General features: G+C 36.6%; 1 protein-coding gene across 6 annotated transcripts in view; it reads left to right on the forward strand.

Moving 5' to 3' along the window:
- Positions 1 to 785: 785 nt before the first annotated feature.
- Positions 786 to 26,068, forward strand: part of LOC121726360 (brain tumor protein) — a 158,459-nt gene continuing 133,176 nt past the window's right edge. For all 6 annotated transcript variants that reach the window (XM_042113692.1, XM_042113689.1, XM_042113696.1 and 3 more), the window contains exons 1-2: positions 786 to 948; positions 1,093 to 1,189. The gene's annotated coding sequence lies outside the window, so the exon portion shown is untranslated. The remainder of the gene's footprint in view (positions 949 to 1,092; positions 1,190 to 26,068) is intronic.

Genomic DNA, 26,068 nt, shown 5'->3' on the forward strand with positions numbered 1-26,068 from the left:
TGTGGGATATCCATGTGATAGTATGTCTATCTCATGGATATCCCACAACAACATAAACCATTGCGGAGTTTTCTGTATCTACCTTTTATAATGTACTATACTTACTTAGTAAGTACAACATTATTTTGATAAATCTCGTAGGGTTCAGCCTGCGTTTGCAATGTAAGCGGAAAAAAATGTAATTATTTACGACATCACATTAGAAACCCCAAAATTAACAGTATTTCTCCACTATTTAATTAATGTTATTATACTTATAATTTATAAACCTTACTCTTTAATCACTTAATCTATTACAAAAAACCGCATCAAAATCCGTTAAAGGAAACAAAGGGACATGTCACATGAGGGAAAAAAAGCGACTTTGTTTTATAATATTAACTAGTGATATATAATATTATATTATTATATTGTGAATATCTTTTACATCAAATTAATATAAGTACGTGTCTGTAGCCCGTAGGTATAATACTCGTGTTAAATCCATAATCTTTAAAGTGCTCCGATGTCTTTTATTCCGGTGGCCGTGGCAATGACCGCGCCTGACGTGCTAGTTCATGGCCGTTTGTTGCGAGTTGCGACGCACTTGCACGTATATCCTTGATGCGAGAGTTTCACAAGTCACAACTCACAACACTCCACCTTCCTCCGCCGATATACCTCACCTATAATGCACAGTCAGATCTCCTCACCCTGTATTCGAAAATAAATAAACCGATGTCGGGATTCGGGGCGCAGGGCGCACCCTCACAAACAAAACACTCACACACTCGACACGGGGCGAAGAGGAGGGCGCTAGCTTCGCTCAGTCTCGCGCCGACCGCTGTACAGGTTGGATGTTACTCGTTCGATACGATGCGATCGGAAAATAAACTAGTGTAGCTGCGAAAAGACCGGCTATACGTTGTGTTGTGGACAAAAACTATCGTGAACGTGTATTTTATATCGGTGCGTATCGCATTCGAGATTATTTGTTCGATTAACGACGTTGTTTACGTCGCAATGGCGGTTAGAGCAATAATTCCTTCGTTAGGGCTCCGGTCGGTGTTAAGACGGTAGGTATACATTAATAAAATTCGTTTCTATTTTCAGATAAACTGTTCTGTTTGATCGGAGGCTGTTGACTTGTGTAGAAACAAGATTAGTTTGGTTTTACGTGAACTTTCCGTGCGGATAACAAAATTGAAAGGTATGTTGATATTTCATATTTTATAAATTATAAGTTTAAAACGCCGCTTCTCCGGAATGCATTAAATAATACAAGTAAATAAACTGAATAATCGTCAAAACATAGATTTAGCGTTGATAGTGCATGTGCGACATTTTTTTGCTATTCTCGGTCAACGACCTCTTTCGTACGTGTAGGTAGGTTGAGTGTGATTGTCTTATGTAAGGTAACGGGGGGTAATTAAAAATTTAACAAGTCGACGACGGTTAAAACATCAAATTACTTATATAATAAATGTTAACCTTTTATGTATATCGTAGGTACCTTTGATTACATTGTACTTGTTGCGCGGAGCCGGGTTAGGTAATACCTACATACGGATTTGAATTAAGTATGTTAGATACGTTTTGAAATACTGTCCTAATATAAATAATGTCAACGCAAGAGTCGAGACAAAGCAGTTGCGTAAGAAATGATACAGTGTCCCCAGATTTACTTTCGAGCTGCATGAAGCGCAGATGATGAAAGAGCCGCAGCGATTTAAATTTCAAATTCGTCCAGCATTACTTGTCTAAAAACGGGGACATGTAACTCATACAGTCATAATCAACTGGATTTCACACGTAGAAGTATCGACGTGCCAGAGAAATATTTCTATACCATCATCATCAGCCCCTGACATGAAAAACGTCTCCGTGGTCTAGTAGTTGACCATGACTCGTAACCGGGAGGCCGGAGGAAGTCGTTGGTTCGATTCCCTTCTATTGGGACTTGGAACATATTTTAGGGTCAATTTATATTAGCGCAGAGTCGAAGCGCATCGAAGCGAATTATTAAAACTGAATATAACAAATTCAACCTTAACCTTGTACTATTATCTATTCTGTGCCTTAACTCCAAAGTATTAACGCACTTTATTACTTCTGAGAATTTGAAAAGGCGCACGCATCCGCGCGAATTCGCGTGGATGCGCCCGACCAACGCTGATTGGCCTTGCAGAAGTAATGTATACGTTACGCTCTAGAGTTAAGGTTGAATTTTCTGTGTTCGGTTTTTGGAAATTCTCTTAGTTTCGCTTCAACTCTGCGCTAATATAAATTGACCCTAAAGAAAAACATTATTATATTTATTTGTATACCAAGGATGTTTCACAATGTTTAACATATTATATGCATACCTCAAGTTGTACTATTATCTATTCTGTGCCTCAAGTACTTACTAAGAAACGTAGTATTTTAATACAAATAAATAGTAATAGTGCTTTTTAGTTCAGTTAAATATAGCATTGACGGTCAATATGGCGGTGAATCACTGTTAATATTTAATATTCAACAGTTTCCTGTTGACATAAACTTTAGCTACATAGTTCATTCATTTGACTAATAGGCTGTTTTATTCGTGTTAATTTCTTTATTTTGGTGCTTTTGCATACACTTTAAATGCACGGAGCATGCATGAAACGAATATTATATTTTGTAGACAGTAGAACCTGGTCAAAAATCTATAGAACTTTACAGCGATTCTGTCTTTGCTTCGATTCTTATTCTGCTTTATTGTAAATTCGACACTATGGTTTCGATGCAGGTATAATACGTCAAACCTGTCAAACCAGCGGTGATTGGTCAAACCTCCAAACCATAAAGTTAATATACCTAGCGGAATAGAGCAACAATCTCGAGCTGTCAAACGAAACCAAATATGGTTTTCACTTTTCATCTGTGTGAAAAATATGTGTACGTATACACTTACACAAGCATGATTGAACATGAATTCTATGAGATTAAATTGTCAACGTGCGGCACGTGCCGACTGGACGTCAAAAAAAGAGTGCTGGTGTCATGTATCACACGTCTCTTTTTACCACGCAGTGTTACTGATAGTGACACTTTCTTGCTCAGGCCTTTGTTTCTCTATTCCGCTAGGTATATTAACTTTATGTCCAAAACACACTCATTTGAACTTTGACGTACTTTGTCTGTATGTAGTAGATTACCAGTATCACAGAAACAGAATACAATAATATTAGTACAAGTACCTTGATCTTGAAAACAGTTTGCTGTTTGATAGAAAACGGACTGAATCTAATAAGAAACAGAGCTGTTAACTAATGTTGGATTAATTTAGTTCGTAACCTCGTATACAACGTGAAATTTTAGTGGTTGTTTTCCCGCAGCAGAACGATTTACCTATAGTAGCACTATCGAATAATGCATGTTGTTTTTTGAAAATAAAAAATATTTTGTATGGCGTACTATGGCAACTTTATGCCGATAGGCGCGAGCAGCTATGACCCGGCCGAATTTTTTTTATGATCTGCATAAAAAAAAACTTCATAAATCTATTGTAAGTACTAAGATAGAATCATTTTACTGCGGAAAAACAACCATTAAAATTTCACGCAGTATAATGCGTCAATAATTCGTTACATAGTTGCGGTAGGTTACATGATACATCGTACCCGCTACTCTGCCGCGGGGGGTGGAGCACCGTGTGGTTTTAGTGGGTAGACCTTCGCAGGGGAGTCTCATACCCTGGCACTTGGCAGATATCCCCAATCCTCCGGGAATGCGTAAAGCATTTCCCAATGTAAAAAAAATTATGTGATATACATATGACATTTTTTTTTAAACGCCTCCGTGGTCTAGTGGTTAGAGCGTCGCTCTCGACTCCGGAGGTCGTGGGTTCGAATCCCGCGTTGGAAACATGTTATTTCCAAGTTTGGTTAGGACAATGCAGGCTGATCACCTGATTGTCTGACAAGTAAGATGATCCATGCGTCGGATGGGCATGTAAAAAGTCGGTCCTGCGCCTGATCTCTCGCCGGTCGTGTCGGTCTTCCGTCCCACTGGGTTATGAGAGTAAAAGGAATAGAGAGTGCTCTTGTGTACTGCGCACACACTTGGGCACTATAAAAATTACTCCTGCGTACCTGGTCTGGTTTCAATGAAACCGGCCACCGTCACCGAAACCGGTGTGGGGAGTATTATTATTTTTTTTAAAGTATTTATTCCATTATTTTACAACATTATGTCCTTACCCTAAAAACCGCCAAACTGCATTTCAGTTTGTTGGCAACATAAGTTCCCAACAATCCCCAAGCGGCACCCGGCTGTCGCATACCAATTGAAAATCTGTGTCTGCGATTCTCACGATCGAGGTATTAACTACAATTATGGAATTCCTAAATAGTGGAGATTTAGAAATTGTAGAGCCACTTATTATTAATTTTTGAATTAAATTATTAAGGTAAGTTACCCTTTTTACCCATACTAGTCTACTTTACTTTTCTCTTTGGTTGATTGATCTTTGGTTTTATTTAATAAGACCAGTTACTGCAATGTTTTCACGCTAGAGGCAGCACCAGGCACCAGCAAAGACAGTAAACAAAAAGATTTTGTTCAAAGTGTGACTACTTCTCTTTTAGTTTTCTGATATAATGTGTCGGATTTTGGTCGGATTATTTATTTTACCTCTGCTCCGACTTTTGCGTAATCTAAAATATAAAAATAAGTCGGGTTTTCCTTCCTGACGCTATAACTCCAGAACGCACGAACCGATTTCCACGGTTTTGCATTAATTGGAAAGGTCTCGGGCTCCGTGAGGTCTATAGAAAAAAAATCAGAAAAAAACTTCAAGAGAAAAGCAGAAAAACAGGGAAAATCATTTTATGGCAAAACAACGTTTGCCGGGACAGCTAGTATTCTATATTTAGTAGCTATTGAGAGTTCGGCTTAGTGAACGTTCGGAACTCGACATTATTCGTGCCTAAAGTAAAAAGTAAATTAATTAACAGCAACTCCTCGCCCCACTGAATTATTAAAGAACTCACATTTCACCCGGTCGTTGACGGATGCCATCCATAAATAATAATGGTTCAAGTTTTCATTAATAATTTTGTTTCACCGATTAATCTACGCTGTAATTTAGGAGAAAATGACCTAGGAGAGAACACGAATTATTGTTGTAAAAAAGTGATGAATGCTGCTCAGTTTTGTTCTTCACAGTTCGCTGACGCAGTCATTAATAAACCTCAAAAAATTTACCAGACGCGCGTTTTAGGGAATAATTTCAGATTCGAAAAAATATTAATTGAGCGCTAAGCTCAATCGTAATCTGACTTAGGTGCCATAGGTGAAGTTAGCTCGATCAGGCATTACCATAAAACCGAAAAATATGGGAAATTTCCTCACTGCATATTACTTGTAAGTTGTAAGGCCTATGACCTATGCCTAGTTTCTGAGGTGTTTTGCAGGAGTTTACTGGGATAACATTAAAAAACAAAATCCCTAAAACAAGATTTGCTTTTAGGTTGTAAAATTTCCTACGAGGTTTTAGTATACTTACTAGACAAGAAACCACCCACGACGCGATGATAATAAAGCCCTTGTGAAACATGTGTTCAATAGAATAGACAGCATTCAGTCTGAAAAAGGTCATCTGCTAGCCTGCTACTAAACTATGTACATACATACTTATATGTATAATACCAGTATTTTGTGTTTGAAAAGCTACTTTCTGGTCTTGAGGTTATGTAAGTACTTTATAAACGATTTTATACTACAATTTAAATAATAATAGTCACTTGTTTTGGACCTTTAATTTTTTTACTTAAATCGATAATTTTAATTTTACCTCTGACGAACACAAGGCTCGAGACTTGTCAAAAAACGAGGATGCATTTTTGTATAAACTGACCCTTATGAAAATTTAAATATGCACGCGGTTTATAATCAAAAAAATCTAATGAATTAATCATTATTTGATTCACTCACCTCTAACACGAGGTTGTAATGGCAAAATTTCATAACATAACTTATTAATTAATTATTATCAGTATGTTTCCATTACAGTTGTTTTATTAACGTGTACAGTTATTTTACATAATACATGAGAATTGTTGTAATCTGGTAGGTAACTCAGTTTTGTAACACAATAATGAAAATTAAATATTATTATCATGCACACAATTTAAACAGAGATGTAACACATCTATATTATAGATAGGTCATATTTAAATTTTTTGCGACTCAGCAAATACCCGTTCTATATGAAGACCCGTTTCCTCTCTAAACAGGTTGTTTTAGGGAGGGAAGGGGTTCGTTTGGAAGATCGAAAATAAAATCATTAGTCCCAACTCCCAAGTAGCGAGATAAGCCACTTTTGCACAGATTACTTCACCTACCTTTAGGCTTTAATATTATGCTGCAACGAAAGAAAATTATGTTTTATTTCAGTCAGTAAGATTTTTGGTACTCCATTGCGCCATGATGATTTATATTTGAAGAATAAACAACAAGACCGGTGTTTAATGCATAAAGACCTTAATATTTAAAAGACAGCTGACCTTAGCGAAATAACTGCTATTCTACAATTAACTAGGACATTCTACGTCAAGCCTAGCTTAAATTCACAATCATAGTGATTACGACACAAACTTAGGTAACCTAAATTGAGCGGATACTTCGTACAGTAATGACACACTTGTGATTTACGCAATATGAAGAAATCGCTTCTTGGTAATTACTCATTCGACATTGAAATTGATGTAGCGACGAATTCGATGGACAACACCCAGCATAAAGCAGATTTAGATAGAACAAGATGACGCCCAACTCCTTTGCGCTGAAACTGGTTTATCACGCGGGAATTGTATATTTTTCCGGGATAAAAAGTATCCTGGCTCCTAAGTTCCGGGACTCAAAGGATCTTTATACCAAATTTCAGCAAAAACCGTTCCGCGGTTAGAGCGTGATACAGACGGACGGACAGACAGACAGGCTTTCGCATTTATAATACTAAATATGGATTAGTATGGGTATGCAAAAAAATACTTTATAGAAGTTAAAAAAGAAAGTAACAAACCAGGACTTTAGTGCCTAAGGTAACTGATGCGTAGTACGTTTTTTATCATAAAACTTTTTGGTATGAGCTTGAACAAATAAAGGGGCACGCCATGACCTTGAATGGAATCAGTAAAACATGAAATGAGAATACAAAAATAGAAGTTTAAATTAATGTTATTGCTCGAGTTATTTCGTAACATGTTCACCGCAAAAAAACGCCGAAAACCCCGATCGATTCGTGGGTTTCTCCATACAACTATGACTAAGACCATTTTGATAAGGTGTTAGATAGATAGATATGGAAAAAATTTTATAAACTAGTTCTAGAGGTTAGGAAGCCACTTAATAAAATTAGTTTTAAAATTTCCCGCTAAAACGATAAAGCTCATCATGGCGTCGCTATGACGTAACGGTCCTTTAAACAACAAAAATCTTTGTATGGGTTTGACATCGAATGTCACTGTCACACACAATTTAAAATTTGGAGATCGTGACGTCACACTCTGTGATGGCTGTTTGTGATCATGTAATATTACGGATTACATATTTACTTTTTATTTAATAAAATAAAATATTATAAAGTTAATGAGTAAACTCCCAAAAAACAATAATTTGTATTGTATTTCGTTTACTGTCTACACCCCTATTAGAAAAAGTAAAAAAAGTTATATTATGTATAATTAATTAATTATGTAGTGGTATATGTAAGTTCATATATTGACATTTTAAAATAATATATAATATTTGATTTTTAAATAATTTTGTAGGAAATGTATAAGGACACTGTAGGTATATTATTATAATTCCTAGGTTATTAATAGCAATGTTGGCCATATGAGACTTGATTGGGTTAGGTTAGATGGCTAAAAAAAAAAAAGAAAAAAAAAAGGTTACATGGCTAGCTTTGCTGCGCTACGCTACCCGCCTTAGCCATCGTGGTTATTTTTTTGTGAACCACCCAGAAATAGCAGGGCTCCGTCGACTTATTTTTTCTGTAGTAGTGGTGGTGGCAACCCCCTACAGTGCAATTCCGAAGCCGGAGGTTTAATTAACATAAAAAAAAACAAAACGTCAAAGTAATGTCGAGTTTTAACACGGTAGAAGGTGAGTAGCTCCAAAACTGGGGGTTTTTAACCGACTTCCAAAAAACGAGGAGGTTATATATTCAGCTGTGGATATTTTTTTTTGTATGTTCGACCACTACTCCGCCGTTTGTGAACCGATTTTCAATATTTTTGTTTTGTTATATTAGGTTTCACTCCAATTTGGTCCTATTTTCACAAAAGTGATGATCTGATGATGGGATCCATGAGTAATCAAGGGAACTCCTCAAAATTTATATGGAAACATATGGTGATTTTGGTTTTAGGAGAAGCATCCTAAGCATATGCTACCAAAACGCAAGATTTTGCACCAAGGCATACTATGGTTCCGAAGATACTAAGAGAACTCCGGATTCCTTATAGATTTTGGGGGTTGGGACAAGTTTGGGGGTTTAGGCGTTGTTTTAAGAACTGAAAGCATATGCTACTATGCAAATTACATTCATCATCATCATCATCATCATCACTACCATGTCAGGGTCACCAATGTCACAACTCACATGGTTGTATATGGTTACAATATACACACAACACCATAAAATATCATCAGTCATCACGTTATGTCCTTATTTATTTGGTATATTTCAAAGCGATTTTAAAATAAAAAATATAATTAATGTTGTTTCATAATGTTGTTTCAAAATACATAATATTTCAAGTACCACAAAATTGAACATAAGTAACAAATTCAACCTTTACTCCAGAGCGTAAGGCACACATTTGGGTTGGACTGAAGGAAACGGGGCACTATGGAAAAAATACTTAGAATTTTTTTTTGTCAAAATTTTAACTTCTTATAACCCTTTTTGAATATACCAATCGATAGGGGGCGCCAAGGCGAGCAAAAAAGCTCAGATAAACTTTTCTCAAAAATCAACCCCTGTCGAAAGACAGGCCGAAATGTGACCCTCGTTAGCACGGAGAAAATACTTAAAAAAATTTGGACGAAAAAATTCAACCTCTTATAACCACCCCTTTTGAATACACCAATCGATAGGGGGCGCCAAGGGGAGTAAGAAAGCTCAAATAAACTTTTCTCAAAAATCAACCCCGGCCAGATACAGGCCGATATACGAACCTCGTTAGTATGGCGAAAATAGAAAAATTTTGACGACAAAAATACAACCCCCTATGACCACCCCTTTTTATTATACCAATCGATAGGGGGCGCCAAGGGAAGCAAAAAAGCTCAGATATACTTTTCTCAAAAATCAACCCCTGTCGAATGACAGGCTGAAATGTGACCCTTGTTAGTATGGCGAAAATACTTAAAAAAATTTGGCTAAGGTTTAGGAACCTACGTCAATTAAATGTTGGTGACATGGATTAAGGAGGATTGTTTTGGGTGAGAAAAACTCCTACTTACCGTTTCCACCGCCAGTAAACTCTCCGTTTAGAAGAAATTCGCATTTGATATTTTCGTAATCTTCAGATAAGATCATCTGTTTTCTGATGTTTACGAAGTATTTTTAAGGCATCTCAAGGCTGTGATGACTGGGTCTTACTTAACTACTCAGCCACGGATACCGAAGGGGGGGACGTTGGGCGCAGCCCCCCGCCAAAACAAAAACAAACACAATTAGGTTGGAACTTAGACCACAACACCCAGATATAGTCAACTTTCTTTGTAGTAGTTTGTCAAATAAATTGGGGTAGGTTTGTAAACATTTACCAAGATTAAGATAATATTAAGGGGTTGAAGTATTTTCTTACGCGATGGTTAGTAGGTAACTAAAAAGAGTGAAATTATTATTTTTAACAAAAAATTAAAACCGACTTCCTAGGTAAAAACAATAATAACATCCTTATAATATGAACTAAAAAGTATTAAATAATTTTTCCTATCTAATAGTGCCTTTTTCCGGATTCGGCTAAAACTCAACTATTTATTTCTGTACTCAATCTTCATAATTTTGAAGTCGGTGCCAGTTCCAAAAGTTTCAAATATTCTGTCAGAGAACTAAAGATTCAGCTATCTGGTACCGACTTCAAAATGATGAAGATTGAGTACAGAAATAGTTGAGGTTTAGCCAAATCCGGAAAAAGGCACTATTAGATAGGAAAAATTATTTAATACTTTTTAGTTCATATTATAAGGATGTTATTATTGTTTTTACCTTGGAAGTCGGTTTTAATTTTTTGTTAATTCAGTGTGGGGTTGGGACGGGGGCTGTTTACCCCTCCTCCCCCCTCCCCTCACCCCTGCTCCCCATCAATTTTGGGGTAGGTTTCCGAACCTTTACCTCATCCATTATTACCTCTGTCTCGATTTTGGGGGGTACCTCAAAAAGTACGATTTAATTCAATAATCTCCGTGTAATCTTAGCATGCCATCGAATTAGTTACCGTTGTTACCGCTAGGAGCGCTGTTTCGTATCCATACATGGTCAATGTTATGTTTATAGTTAAAGCTAACTTAACTTTGAGCACATAAATTGACAGATGACTGTTGCTGGTCCGACAAGGCTTTAAATGTACGTGGGTGGGGGCGCTGCTGGTAAAGGTGAACTGTCAAAACTGGCGTTTTTGTATGATGACAGCGTTAGTTTCTTTTTTAGCCACGTCCGTTTAAACTTCTTAAAGCCTTTTCGAGATCTATTTATAGTTATATAAATATGGCGTCCATTTTTGACTTTAACGAAAGATTTGACATTTTGCATTGTTTTTTTTTAAAGAAGGCAGGTCACTGTAGCCCTGACGTCACTGCGACCCATGAGGATCTATTTTGCATTGTAGTTAAAGTTACAGTTATAGTTAAAGTAAGTTGGTGCAAGCCTCCCTTATATGGCAGAAGTCAGAACTCAGAACCTATAAAACAATAAGTATTACTGGCTACTGGGTGGGCCCTATATGTCGATCTCATAATAAATCCTCATTCATGAGCTCATCTATTACGTTATGGTAATTCTTTATTCGTGATAAGTTATGGTAACGTATCAGCTAAGCATGGAGTTCTCAAGTTCGTTATAATGAAATGCAAAGCTCTTGTCGGGGCGGCTGATTGATTGTGGGTAGGGAGCTCGCTTATCTAATAGATAACAATGAATTATGTAGAACGGCTGATACGCTAAGTTTTTAATATGTATTAACTAGTTTATGTTTGCACTGTCGTTTGTACTTGCATGTAGTTTTCTATTGTTTTTGTTTAGTAAATAGCAACCCTGTATATCCCTATTCGGCTAATACAATATTAATACAGCTACGATCCAGTCGAAACAAACAATCGGCAAATATTCTCCTAAACGCCAAATCTGGGATCAGATCTTTTGCAACATCACGATTGACAAACCCGTATAAAATTATTGTATTATAAAAGCAGTAGGTCCATTTTAAAAGTCTTCATAGAATTAGTTGAACAGATTCGCCTTTTTCGATGTACAGTCCAGGACAAAGGCACTTTTCAGCCGGGCTTAAATAAATGTCCTCTATCAATAAAGTGTCAAAAAACGTCCATTCACTCGTTCTATTGTAGCGACCACGTTCAGGCCCAGTGGCCTATGGCTTCACAAAAAACGAATAGGATTGGAGTCAAAGAATGCCGAAGTTTCTTGGACTCTCTGTGGGCGTAAGATTTCACGCTTGACTGGAATTTCGAGGATTTATGGAATAGGCATGAAATAAAATAGGATTTTGATAGAAATATCCCTCACCCACGCTAATCTCGTTTACAAGAGCAACACTTAAAATCGGTTGAGCGTAGGAGTGACCAGGCAAATAGAGGGGATGGTTCAAACAGTGAGCAATTAGTGCAGCTGTAAAGATTTAAGTTCTATTCAAGAACTAACCCTGACAGTAAACAGATTGCAGCTCTCCCATAAATAGAAATGAAATGAACATTTCTTCGGTGTTTGAGAACTATCATTTTTAGAGTTCCGTACCCAAAGGGTAGGGGATTGGGCCTCCGGTAAACTCACTCACTCGGCAAAACACAGCGCAAGCGCTGTTTCACGCCGGTTTTCTGTGAGAACGTGGTATTTATCCGGTCGAGCCGGCCCATTCGTGCCGAAACATGGCTCTCCCACGTATAATAGGTGTTGATTATAGCAGCAACAGATATACACGATTGTGTATCTGTTGCTGCTATAATCAACACATACTAAAAACAAAATAAATTAAATATTTAAGTGGGAGTCCCATACTAAAACATGATTTTTTTTGCTATTTTTTGCTCGATATCAATAACGGCAATACATAGGCACTTGAAATATTCACGAAATACTCAGTTTTATTTGTACTTTAATAATTTATAATCAAATTTAAATAAATAAAGTAATTAAAATTTTCAATGCCTGTTTTTGCTCTATTGTGGTAAGGATACGGAACCCTTCGTGCGCGACTCCAACTCGCACTTGGCCGATTTTTTACATATTGAAATACACTGTAGCTGTTTAGAGGGCGGCCTTCGTAGTTTGTTTAAGTTGCCAGTATCTAACAGACACATCTCAACCAATAATGATGATTGATTTAACCCGACCGAATAACGTAGGTCGGCCATCCGTCAATTGGTATGGTACCTACAACTGAAAATGATAACTTTTTTTTAAATGTATTATGAAATAGGGGCAACTAATCAGCGTTCATACTACAATGAAAACTCCGCGTTACAGATACGCAGTCAGCCGGATAGATAAGATATAACATGCGAGCTTTATACTGGATCGATTACAATGTGTATACGCAAAACAACCTTATAATTTATATATGTCACCGTACGATTGTAAACACCGCGAGATTGTAATATGACTAAGAGATGGATTGTAAACAACCAGTTTTCCGGTGGTTTTAAATTAATTATTTCGTATTAAAAATAACTTCAATTGCCTGAAAATTTAATGTATAATATTGAATAAAATTTAGAAAATAAGAAATATACTTATATTTAAAGTGCAGTTTGAATTATAAATTAGGTTAATTTTAATAACCGAACATTCACACAGCACTTTAAATATATCTAAATTTTATTTTATGTTATACATTAAATTTTCAGACATTTGAAGTTATTTTAAATACGAAATAATTAATTTAAATCACCGGAAAACTGGTTGCTTACAATCCATTACTAAGTCATATTACAATCTCGCGGTGTTTACAATCTAAAATCTTACGGTGACATACATAATATTATATTATATAATATAGATTATAGACGAACATTCAAACCACGCTTAAATTAAGGGCCACTCAAATCACTAAGTAAGTGCCTTTCTTTTGAGAGAAAGTCAAGGAGAGCTTGACTTGAACATTGAATTAAATAATTTACTTGGAATTTGCATAGCCTTAAAATAAATCTAAATAATATACTTATTATGTAATTATAACTTAAAAAATGTCACACTATTGTCCAATACGAGACGAGAGTCGGGACTCAAAACATCACAAAATGTCATTGAAATTTGGATCTCTAAGCTGATTTAAGGAACAAGCATTAAATATTTTATTAAATAGCTGTTAACTGGAGGTTCAGAAAATAAATATATTATAATATTGTGATTGCCAGCAGGAAACGGAAACATAAAGGTTATCTATCTAGGACTTCTAGAAATGTAACGCCTACAACGTACATTTATCACACAAACATACAAAGTATGTCAGAATATGTGATTACTGATTAGTTTTCCCGCTATTTTAACATTAAATTTTTGTACCGAAATTTGTCTGAAAACTTGGGATGATAATGACTACTGAGTTCTCCTACAATGTGTTATGTACTTATGTCATTATGTGATATCATTTTGAACGGAGTTGTCCTCTCTCGCCTCGGTCGAAAGATCTTTCTTTGAGGCTCTCAAGCACTACTACAAGTCACACCGTATATGGAAGAAACAACGTTTGCCAGATCAACTGGTTATTTGATTAAAGTAAATAATATTTACTAATTTCCTGAAGTAATTACGTAGTTGCTGAGCGCCCGCGGCGTGTACAAAAGTTAATAGTTATGTCAGTTACCATAATTTTGCCATAATATAGCAGAATATCTACCTGGCTATTACATTTGAAAACGCCTCGGCGGCAGTCGACAGCAGTCGACGGCAGCCGTCGACAGTTTATTACGCTTGCATTTGTGACGTACCGCGTAAAGGTAAGCGTCCACAGGTCGGTATCGTACGCAACGGATGTCTCGCATCAAACTAGTCTGGTAATCCGTTTCCTGTCAAACTGCTAAAATGGTATTCTCATGAAATGTCAAGCTAATGACATTGATATTTTGACATTTCACGAGAACGTCATTTTGTGGTATGATAAAAAATAGATGGAACGAGGACCGAAGCTGCATATAAATATTGATATTGGAACATTTTTGTAGCAAATTGCAACTCATATGCAACCATATAGGCTATATAAATAGGAGAATGGACAGATGGGTTGATTTGGAAACGTCACGGGTGTCATGGCTGCTGCCCACACTGGATAAAGGCGACTATAAATTCAGTCGGTCGTGGACTAAACCCACACTGATGTACGGCGGCCGGCGCACCGGAACTTGTGGTTGATATATCGTTGACTTTAATGCCCTTCGCTCAACTGAAGGAAAACACCCTACTTTTTAAAAAACTAGGTGTCCCGGCAAATGTTGTTTTTCCAAAAAAAAAAAGATTTTCCCTGTTTTCCTGCTTTTCTCTTGAAGTTTTTTCTGATTTTTTTTCTATAGACCTCATGGAGCCCAAGACCTTTCTAACGAATGCAAAACCGTGGAAATCGGTTCGTGCGTTCTGGAATCTGCGTCAGGAAGGAAAACCCGACTTATTTACGTACCCGACGTATATATTAGATTGGAATACCTATATAGAATATTTTTTTCAAGCTAAAGCTTTAGTACTTACCTACACCTCTGTAAAATTGGAGGATAGTGGATAGAAAGGAGGATTAACCGCAGCTTTATTTTAGGATATTCAATCAAAATTTCTTGCTCATTCATGTTCTATTTTCGCCCAGAAAATTTCTAAATTCGGAGGAAATTTTCTAATGAACGAGCAATGTAACGCTCGGGTTGCCGTAAAATAAATCACCTTTCGAATATAATAGATTTATTTTATTGTCTAACTTCAGAACCCGCGCGGGTATCCGTTAACGCGCCATTAGTTACCGAATAATGTGCGATGTGAATTATCTCATGGAGCTCCCATACTCGTGATAAGTGGGTTCCAATGAACTCTAGTCATTGAAAAGTCCGCTCTAAGGTTAAAATGTTAAGTTATATTTTGCATTGACCCTGAACGACTGGCGCGGTCCGGTCGCCGCTCGGCGGTTTGCCAGATTTCAGATGTTACTGACCTTTCCCAATCTTATATCTAGTTTTGTCAGCGATTCAGCTCAGCCAATTGTTTTTATTTCAGCTCTTTCCTATGTTTATTGCGATTCACAAAGTTTACTCCGAAGTCTGAAATATAAGAATTAAATCGCAAATTGCAACGAAAAACGTCATTACCTTTTGCAGCTGATTTATAACTACTTTGCACTAAATATATTGTTGAAGTGTCGGCTCCGTGAGCACCGAAGTATCTTCCGGCGACAAAATGTTTACGAGGCTGACATTTAGATCAAAAGACCCGGCGGCCTGTTAACTTATCTTTAGCATTTTTACTTCGCCGCCATAAAATAGTAATTCCTTGGAAATTCAGGTTTCGAGCAATTTGAAAGGACAATTTTATTTGCTTTTCACAGAAAATTTGAATTTCTTGCAGTCATTAAATTAAAAGTTGTTAAAAGGAAATGGTCATAAAATATTCTGTAGTAATTAAAAGTAAACGCAAACTACACTTTAATTTTGCTCACGCTCTTTAAAACTCGGATATTGTAGTTAGGTGATCATTGAAATATCAAAAAATAATTACTCCGGTCTCCGCGTGCTGGTTTGCCGAGGGTTACATACTGTTGAGTATTTACTGTAGTCACAAGCCGTTAAACCACATCCTTGTTCAGAACAAGGTATTCCTGTGTAATTAAAAAATAACCATTCAAATTAACCAGTGCATTTTAGCCTATAAGATTTGTTTCCTGCACTATTTTTTTAATGCTCTGGTGCCGACATATCAGCTATTATTATATTTTATTGTTCTTTATGTTAGATCGCTTTAGGCTATAAAATATTCGTTCTTCTAGAATAGGAAGAATTTATCAACATGCTGCGGCATAAGAATATTAATCGCGTTGACGTAGAAACGCCTCGTCAACAAACAAAGCCTCACTCCATCTGATTCAAGACGGTTGGATTCGCTCCAATGGAGACAAAAGGCATTTTATACCCAGTTTTGTTTATAAAACACTGCTTTAAATTCATTTGAACAGTTTCAAAACACGAAATCCCCTTTCCCTTGTCTTTAAATATAAAGATGAAGTCGTTGTATAGGTTGGTACTACTAATATATTATATTATAATATGGTATAGGCAGGTAGTTAGGAGTGCGATTTATTTTTAAATTACTCTTCATTAACAAGGTAAAAGAAACAGACACCAGTTGCAATAAGATTGTCGAACAATTCCTAGGAATAGCCAAGGTTAAGGCTAGGTGGAAATGGCATAAAAACTGGCTGCAGACACGCCTATTAAATAGTTAAATGATAAGGACAGTGAATAAGGCCAGTACTGGTTTGTCCATGATACTGGTCCTAGTTTTTCGATACGAACCTGCTGGTGTGTCTGATTTTAATACATTTTATCGGCAATAAAACTCCATGACTCGAAATTCTTTTTATCGTTCAATTGAGATGATTAAAACATATTATATTTTGATGTTCCGTTTTAATTAATGGTTATCATTGAATAATAAGAAACGTTCTTGGCGATAAAAATAAAAAGGTTTGACCGGCATACGACATATTGCCAGATCTCAATGTTATGAAGACTCTATTAGCTCTACGACTAATAAATATTAGGCACTTATTATCATAATAATTTAAAACGTAACCAGTATTAAATGTAATAGCTTTAGAAAGTCAATAGACTTCTCTAAGAGATTCAAGAAGGGTGCCATAAATTTAATTCCGTATCATTATTACAATCCTCTAGATGAAATCAGTTCTGACTTCTGACCTTACAAATGGTGCTGTCAAAGGAATTCTCAAATTCCCTTCCGACCGTGACGTAAAATAATGCAACGTAATTAATCAGCTCGTATCGTTTATGTAAAACTCGTAATTATCAGCTAATAGCGTCAGACGTGGAAAATGGAACCATTATTCATGACGCCCTTTCTACCTCAGCATTTTGATTTGACCAGGTTACGGAGGCCTTTCGACTTGTAGGACGCATTCAGCGCGCTCCCTCGTCACACGGCGCCGGGAAGGTACGGCGGGTCAGGCTACGCTGGCTAGATCGGAATTCTTCAGCGCAATCATCGGTCGCGTCTGTCCCTGCGTTGTTCATGATCCGGAACGCCGTGTGTTCCCATGCCGGCCCGTTTACACTCGTTTACTGGCAGCTGAGTCATAACGAGTAAAATTAGTCATCCAATCGGTTCTTTGTGCGCTTTGCGTACTCGGAGCTGGAGCGGCGCGCGACGCTTCGTCATGTGTTTACCGAGGTCCTTAGCTTGCTACTCTTTGTCTGTTTTTCTACTTAATTAACAGTAATGCACGGAAAATTTACTGTCGCAATGTGATATAAATCACGATCTTCATTACACCTACAGATATCCATACTTGTACCATTTTAATGCATTTTTATAACGCGTTTATATTTTTTATCTGCAATTATTGCAGTTATAGCTAACTTCTTGACTACGTATTAATTTGCAAACAAGACATCAAGTCTGGCATAAATAATTATGTCGTTGCTAATTGTCATCGTTTTAACAATATTAGTAACCTGTTTCTTTCTGAATTCTGAAACCAATTTCAGACCCCTATTGCAAAAGTGAGCCCTTTTATAATTTTAATCTAACTAAGCACTAAGTCGCTACGACTCTTGTTTTTATCTAAATTGTTTTTGTATTATCATTCTTCACGAAATTTTATCTTAACGACGACGACGTGTTACTTGTGCTCATGAATACCAAAAAGATGGTTAAAAAATATGCAATAAACGCTTATAAATAAGTTGAGAATTCTTAAACATTTTATAGTTAAAATATTGCTGTACCTACTCTGAATCCCATGACGTAGATTTTCTTGAAACTGTTAAAGTTCCTGAAGCAAACTAATAGAATAGATACTTGAAAATTTGAAGTATCCTCTTTCTTGGAACTATTTTTAGAATTGATGAAAATTATAATAATAAGTTGGGGAAAAAGTCTTTTCGCATTATAGTATGCTTTCATATGAACTTGTCATAAAATCTCTTGGGCTATTATACCAATCGTATCTGGCTGATTTTGGTATCATTAAAATTTGGTTTAAGCGTTTTCAATCCGGAAATTTTGATATCAAAAATGCACGTCGCTCTGGTCGCCTTGTTACGGACAAAACTGATGCCATTTTTGAAAAAGTGAAGCAAGGCATATTAGTAGTTACGATGTAGCTGAAGAACCTTTTTAATGAGTGACCACAAAACGGTTTTGGCGCATTTGGAAAAAGCTGGATACACAAAAAAGGTTAATAATTGGGTGCCTCATGAGCTCACTGAAATAAACCTAATGAACCGTGTACTCATTTGTAATTCTTTATTACAACGTAATGAAACCGAACCATCTTTGAAGAAGCTGATAACTGGTGATGAAAAGTGGATTACGTACGACAAGAACGTGCGAAAAAGTTCGTGGTGGTCAAAGGCCGGTCAGGCTTCACAGACTGTGGCGAAACCCGGCTTAACTCGCAACTAGGTGATACTGTATGTGTGGTGGGATTGAAAGGGCATTATTCATTATGAGCTGTTACCGCCAGGCAGGACCATCTATTCTGAACTGTACTGCGAACAACTGATGAGATTAAAGCAAGAAGTTCAGAGAAAGCGGCCGGAATTAATCAACAGAAGGGGTATGGTTTTTCACCATGATAACGCTAGACCTCACACATCTTTAGCCACTCAGCAAAAATTACGGGAGTTTGGTTGGGAGGAGGGATGCATCCGCCGTATAGTCCTGACCTTGCACGTTCAGTTTTCCACCTGTTTCGGTCGCTGCAGAATTCCTTAGGCAATGTCAGGTTGACATCACAAGAGGACTGCCAAAACCACTTGTCGCAGTTTTTTCATCAGAAGCTCCAAAATTTTTATAGCAATGGGATCATATCCCTACCAACAAGATGGCAAAAAGTTATCGAACAAAATGGCACCTATATACTTAAGTCAATTGTAAATAAACTTTATATAAAAAACCTTTTGAATTTTTATATAAAATGCGAAGAAACTTTTTCCCCAACCTAATAATTCACTGTTTTTAGAGAACCGTACAAAAAGCACAGGAATTTTATACTTTGAACTCTATTTTGGTAAAATATTGTTTTCATTTCTCCACTATAAAATGGTATACGGATGTTGTTGCCAATTTTTTTGCATTTGGCAAGAGTAAAAAAGGCAATGCTAAAGATAAACGTGAATTAATATTTTATGATCTTGTTTACATGGTAGAATAATTATTGTAAGTACTTAGGTGTAATTATAATTTATAACTATTAATAATAATTATAAGAACATTGTAAATAAAAAGTAAACTATTTGATTAGATTCAGCTAAACAAGTTTCCTGTCTGTCTGAATTTGAACACATAAATGTTTCACGCGGCTTCGCCCGCGTAATTTAGGAATTTCACTTTTTCACACATTTTTCTGCAACCGTACATTTTTAGCCTATGTCCCTTCACGTAGTCTATTATTCATGTGTGCCAAATAACATAAAATTGCTCCAGTGGTTCTTAAGATAATAAGCTATTTCATATAATTTTCCCCGTTTTTTTCACATTTTCCTCTGTTTCTTCGCTCCAATTGAATTTAGCTTAATATTATAGCCTTCCTCGATAAATGGGCTATCTAATACTGAAATAATTTTTCAAATCGGACCAGTAGTTCCTGACATTAGCGCGTTCAAACAGACTCTTCAGCTTTATAATATTATAGTATAATTATTATTAGTATTTTAGTATATATCTAGATACAATCCTAGACCTTATGTTTTGATGACAAAAGTCGTAGTTCCTTCGAAGTATTTTCAGTATTGAACTACATAATGTTCAAAAGTCGTCAACCCTACATGTTGCTTTAAATAGTTTTAGTGTGTCGTTAACAGCATTTATGAAATAACTATAATGTACTGTATTTAAATAGGCCACTGGCTAATGTGGAATGTGAATAGTTACTTATTATATTGAGGCAATGATATTATGTTTGTCCATCTATACATATAAAAATGGATTTTCAATTGTGTTAGTAACGCTAAAACTCGAAAACGGCTGAACGGATTGGTCTAAATTTAGTCTTAAAATATTCGTAGTAGTCCAGGGAAGGTTTTAGAGTGACACAAAGTTTGCATATAATTTTGATATAACGATGAAACGAAACAAACGAAAAAGGGACTAGAACCATAGCAGCAGGAGAGTAAAAGAAAAACGAGTTTAAAGGCATCTCGAGATCGCCGCTAAAGGTAAAGGTTAGTCTAGAATGGTTTTAAAAACAATAAAACACGCATACAAACTGGTTGTCGGAGTTTGCGAGCGGCGAGAAGTATTTCTCAGCTATGCCAACCACCTTCACTGGTGACCTTGGTTACACAATTTCCTTATTTATAATTCAGTTAATGTTTCATTTTGCATTACGCTAAAGGTGCGTTTACACGGTTGCGCAATCCCGGATATTTGTCAACTGTTTCTGAAATTTATGCTGATCATACTGTCTTTGTGAAACTCTGTAACGGCTGGAACATTTTACATTTAGATAGTGCAGTAGCTCTGCCATGAGTTTAAAGCTATAATATTTATCGATACTCGATACCGACTACGTAAATATTTAGTATGGCGATTTTAGTTCCACAAGTGACCGCTAGAGGCGCTGTAAAATTTGCCATACTAAAAATTTACGGTAGTCGGTATCGAGTATCGAAAAATACTATACCTTTAAACTCATGGGTAGAGCCACAGGACGTTACATGCTCAGATCCAGGACATCACTCCGTATACGGCTGAAGGCAAACCGCAGGTGGTTTTAGTGGGTAGGAGTCCCACATACTCCCGGGGTGCTTCAGCTTACTGGGGCACACCCCCAACCCGGGGAACACATGATGCGTTTCCCCTGCCCATAAAAAAAAGGACGTTACATGCTCACTCCGACCATTGACATATAACTAAACGGCCGTTCCCAATATTTAATCTATCTCTGGTTTGACATGTACAACGCAGCTAACATTGAATTGACATAAAATATATGTCTCTAATGTCTAATGTAAGCTATTCCTATCTCTAGTAGGGCAAAACCAGAGATAGATCAAATATTGGGAACTGCCGTTATTCGATTACATATTTGATACTAGTGCAAAATCAACAATAAATATTGACACTGATAAACTAATATAAAATATTATGTCAATGTTACTTTGTCAAATAACTACATTGATAATGTAGCCAAATTACCTTCATTGTTGATTCTGATGCCTCTGGTTTTCGCCGGCACCTGTGATAATTCGCTCTATAATCAGACAAAATGGTTTATTTTAGCCCCGTAATAATTTGTAGCTGTACAACGCGTCAACGCCGATTTTGTCACTCATTTGGAAGTCGTAGGATTTCATGGAAATCATCCAATTTACATTTTATATAGTCTCTTTGAATCCTCGATTCTCGACTACTATTTCGAGTGCCAGCGACGAATCTTTGGAATAGTAAATATATTTTCTAGGTATTTCGGGATATACAAATGTTGTAGATACCGCGTTCGTTCATAGCCAAGTTGTCATCGAATAAGAAACAAACAATTTTAATCATATTACTTCTTTGCGATAGTCTAAGCGAGGACTTGAGAACTTTTCTCGCCATGGAATTTTTGAATAAAATGACTGTATTTAAGAATAGATTACAACCTAAAATAAACAAAAGAGAACAAACCCATAGTTTAATCGAATTCTAAACGTAATAGCAGCAATTAGTAACCGCCAAGCTGATGTAACAGCGCTCCAGAATTTTCCTAAACACATTTAATTCGTCTGTACGGTCCGATTAAATGTTTGTTAAATCTTTATTTAGTTCCAGCGTCAGTGGGAACGGTTGATTGATTCGAGAGAGGGAATGTTTTTTCTAACAACAAATCAAACGACTCTGGCTAATTCTGTTTTCGTTCGGAATCAATTGGAAACAGGATGCTGGATAGACTTCTCGTCCAATAATGTCCGTCCATATTTCATCCGGTTAATCTGCGTTTCCTGACGATACGTCCATTTATTAATTACTTTTATTTTTAAACCGGGGATTAAGTTTGATTCGACTATTTTTGGTCCACGTATGTGATGAAATCGAATCAAGATTTTTCCTTAAAAGACTCAATAGAGAACTCAAGTAATACTCAAGTAATAAAATTAATAGTGTTTTTATTACTTTTAGTAAAATAAAAACCCATGCTATATTAGACGAAACGTTTTTGGCTGAGAAATTAAACTTGAATTTTCTATGCATAACGAATTTATCTTTATTTGCAGGTAAGTCGAGTTCATGTGCGAGAGAGACGGCGGGTTTAACTCGGTAAGGTAATGTACCAGCTCACGCGCGGAGTAAATGACCGCGGACCAAGGCCGTACAATCGGTCAGACACCAAATGTCACGGCCGCTCGGCTGCGGGCTACAGGAAAACGCGTCACAGATGAAAAAAACATGACTCATTTGCCCATTATAACCTGAGCTGTCACTGGCTCACTGCGCAGGCGCAGCCGCCACTCCACGAGGCAGGCCAAGTTGCGCTTAAATACTATGGTTGCTACTCCAACGCACTCGGCACTACGTAGTTACTACTTACATATTGTACAGCCCCCTAAGACAAAGTATCTTTTGTTAAAAACGATGACGAAATTCTTTATCAAAATATATGTGTTTGACATAAGTCATCGCTAAATGACATTTCGCTTTCGAAGACTAATGTCAAATCCCATACATTTTGATAACGAATTTCTTCATCGTTTTTTAACGAAAGGGACTTTGGCTACAGCCCCAGGGCCACTCGTAGTGCCGTAGGTACTAGAATTGAATACCTCGATAACGTCTGCGTCATCTAATTGATTATTTTAATAAGAGTTACAATTCAATTTATTGTTTTACACGTCTTAGGGTCAATTCACATTTTTAAATGCGCCATTCAGATTTGGAACATTGCCCAACATTGCCTGTGCCGATACCGCGAGCGGTACGTCTGTCAAATCAATGTGTATCTTCATATGTAGTCAATAAAATTTAGATTTGGATGTGCCATTTAAGAATGTATCGCATTGCATCGACGAGTCACGTTGCATTGTAAACTGACCCTCACAATAAAATTGTATTGTCTTAGCCCGTCTTACTACATTGACAGTTGTTAAATACACCCATACGTTGAAGTTCTACTCGTCCAGAATTTAAAATACTACGAATACCAATTACATGAAGAAATTAAAATTTGAAACCTTTCTATTTTGGGTCTACGCGTAACACTAAACTAATAAGATCTAATGTCAAGGACAAAGGGCGTACAAACCTTATTGCGCAACATGTGCCTGAAGGCTTGCCTTTCTTTGTTTAACTAAATGTTTACCCTGCGATTGTTTTTTGTCCTATTTGGAATATAATTGGTATCTGTCTCCCGAAAGCAGTTTGATCTTCGATGGTAGAAATTAGGTTTGGCTAGCAATTTCTTTACGAAACTTAACAGAGGTTTTTATAGGGCGTCTTGTCGTCGCGTTCATTTCCAGTAGATGTACTTATTAATATACTTAGTACACTGTAGCTTACAACATCCACTCTTGAGTAGACACATGCGTGTCATGCTGGATTAACTGAAATCAGCTCAGCTGTAATGGTTATCTAGATAGCCATTACGCAAACAGTAAACAAAATACTGCGTAGTTTTAAAGACGTCACCCATTTCGCATTCGATATTCCAAATCGTAAAGTATATAAGATACTTTTATGTCTGTCAAAATCGTATTTCTAATAATAAAACGTCTCAATTTAGGAGGTCAACGTTTTATGGTCGGCGTAAAGAGGATATTAAACATTTTTATGTCATGTTCGTGTATCATGTGGCTGATGGGGTACGGTGATTGTCCGCTCTCTATTATTTTTTTTAATTTTTCTGTCCATTCACGTACTTCCATAGAAACGTGAGCTCGTAATGTCGTGTTATCTAAGCATATACGTGACGCTTTTTATGCTCATTTTGATCCCCAAAGTGACCATAATTTTTGTCTCATTTTAGGCATATCTTATCAAGACTGAACTTTTTGTATTTAAGCTAGTTTAAAGTAAATCTGGACCGATTAATGGTTTTAGGTTGATCATTTAGGTCATTGAAAGGGTGCAAGTTAATTTAAATTAATTTAAAAAGCTACTCCTTACTCTCTCCTCCTTATTATACATTGCTGGTTAGGTTCTGGACAGGAAAGTTAAACAAGGAATAACCAACTTTCAATATGCCACGTCTATGAATAGGCTCGGTCTTAACAGTTTAATGATAATTATGTGGACTCAGCGATAACCGTATCACAAAGTACACAGTCAAAGTTTATCCTGTCAAAGTCGGCCGTAACTCACGACTTAACCTGCTTAGTTATTCCGGCCAGGTAAATCGGAAGTCTTTGAAAAATTTAACGTTGCCCGTAATTGTCACTTTTATGGGTTATTTTTCTGGTCGAGTCGGACGTGGGTGGCGCGGGTGGGAAAATAAAGTAAAAGAAAATTATCTTATGAAAACATCTTGTATTTATTAAGCTTTCAAAAGTCAAGACTTTATGGCGGCTCTCGACATAGGCGAACGCGTTGGCCGACGCGTTGGCAGACGCGTTGGCCCAATGTGTAGAACGGGCGTTCGCGCGTTGGCCGTAGGTATTTAGACGTTGGCCGACGCGTCTGCGAGCTTGCCGCGCGGGTCGGAAATGTCGGCAAAGATCAAAGGACATTTGTCGCAAGCTTCGTGCTCCATCCACACATAGGCCGCGCGATCAGTTCGCCCGGAGTTATAGTTATGATAATTATAATAATATGTAATAATTTTTATACGTAATAATTAAATAAATAATAAGTAGGTAATAAAATAATTACTTATATTATTTTAATATTATAAAATATTGTTTAAAAGTGAGTTTATTTTTTTGTTTGTTACGTTTTCTCGCCTTTTATTTATTTATTTCGAGAATACCCTTTAAAAACTTTTTCTTGTCCACATTTACAAAGTAATTATACTCGTAAGCTGTGAATACATATACAGCTGCAGCTGTTAGCGACTTAACATCCATTTTGAATCCGTCCGCACATTGGCGCGATCCAAAGCATACTGAACGACCTTCCTATGTGTGGATTACTCACAAACGCCGTTGCAAGCGCACTGCCAACGCGTCTGCAGACGCGTTGGCCAACGCGTTCGCCTATGTCGAGTGCCGGCATTAGACGTATTTTTATCACAATACCTCGACCGTGGAGGTACTGTGGTGTGAATTGTAAACGTGTCATGGGTCAACGTCCGATTTAAATAATACGTATCTAAAAAATTCAATCGTCCCGAAAAGCTAAGGAAAGGCTAAGTTACTATTAAGTTAGTAGGGTTGATTTACTATTTCAAGTGTGCGTCACAGACTACATAATATTAGTACAAGTTGTGCCTGTAAAAGTGTTCTATAATATTATTATGTACAAACTTCGGCTTGATAAAGATTCTTGTTCGTACTCGTATATTTGAATAATTTACGGCAGGAATCTATTGCACACACATAAAGCAATCGCCTTTAGCTTGAATCATGGTGGTACGAGTAGGTTATATTATTATTTATTATGTATTATTTACAACTTGAGTATCCCTTACTATCAAATAATTTTTATAATAATAGCTAACTATAATTAATTAAGATTTATACTATTTTA

This window comes from Aricia agestis, chromosome 4, assembly GCF_905147365.1.
Source record: "Aricia agestis chromosome 4, ilAriAges1.1, whole genome shotgun sequence".
In the NCBI taxonomy this organism is placed as follows: Eukaryota; Metazoa; Arthropoda; class Insecta; order Lepidoptera; family Lycaenidae; genus Aricia; species Aricia agestis.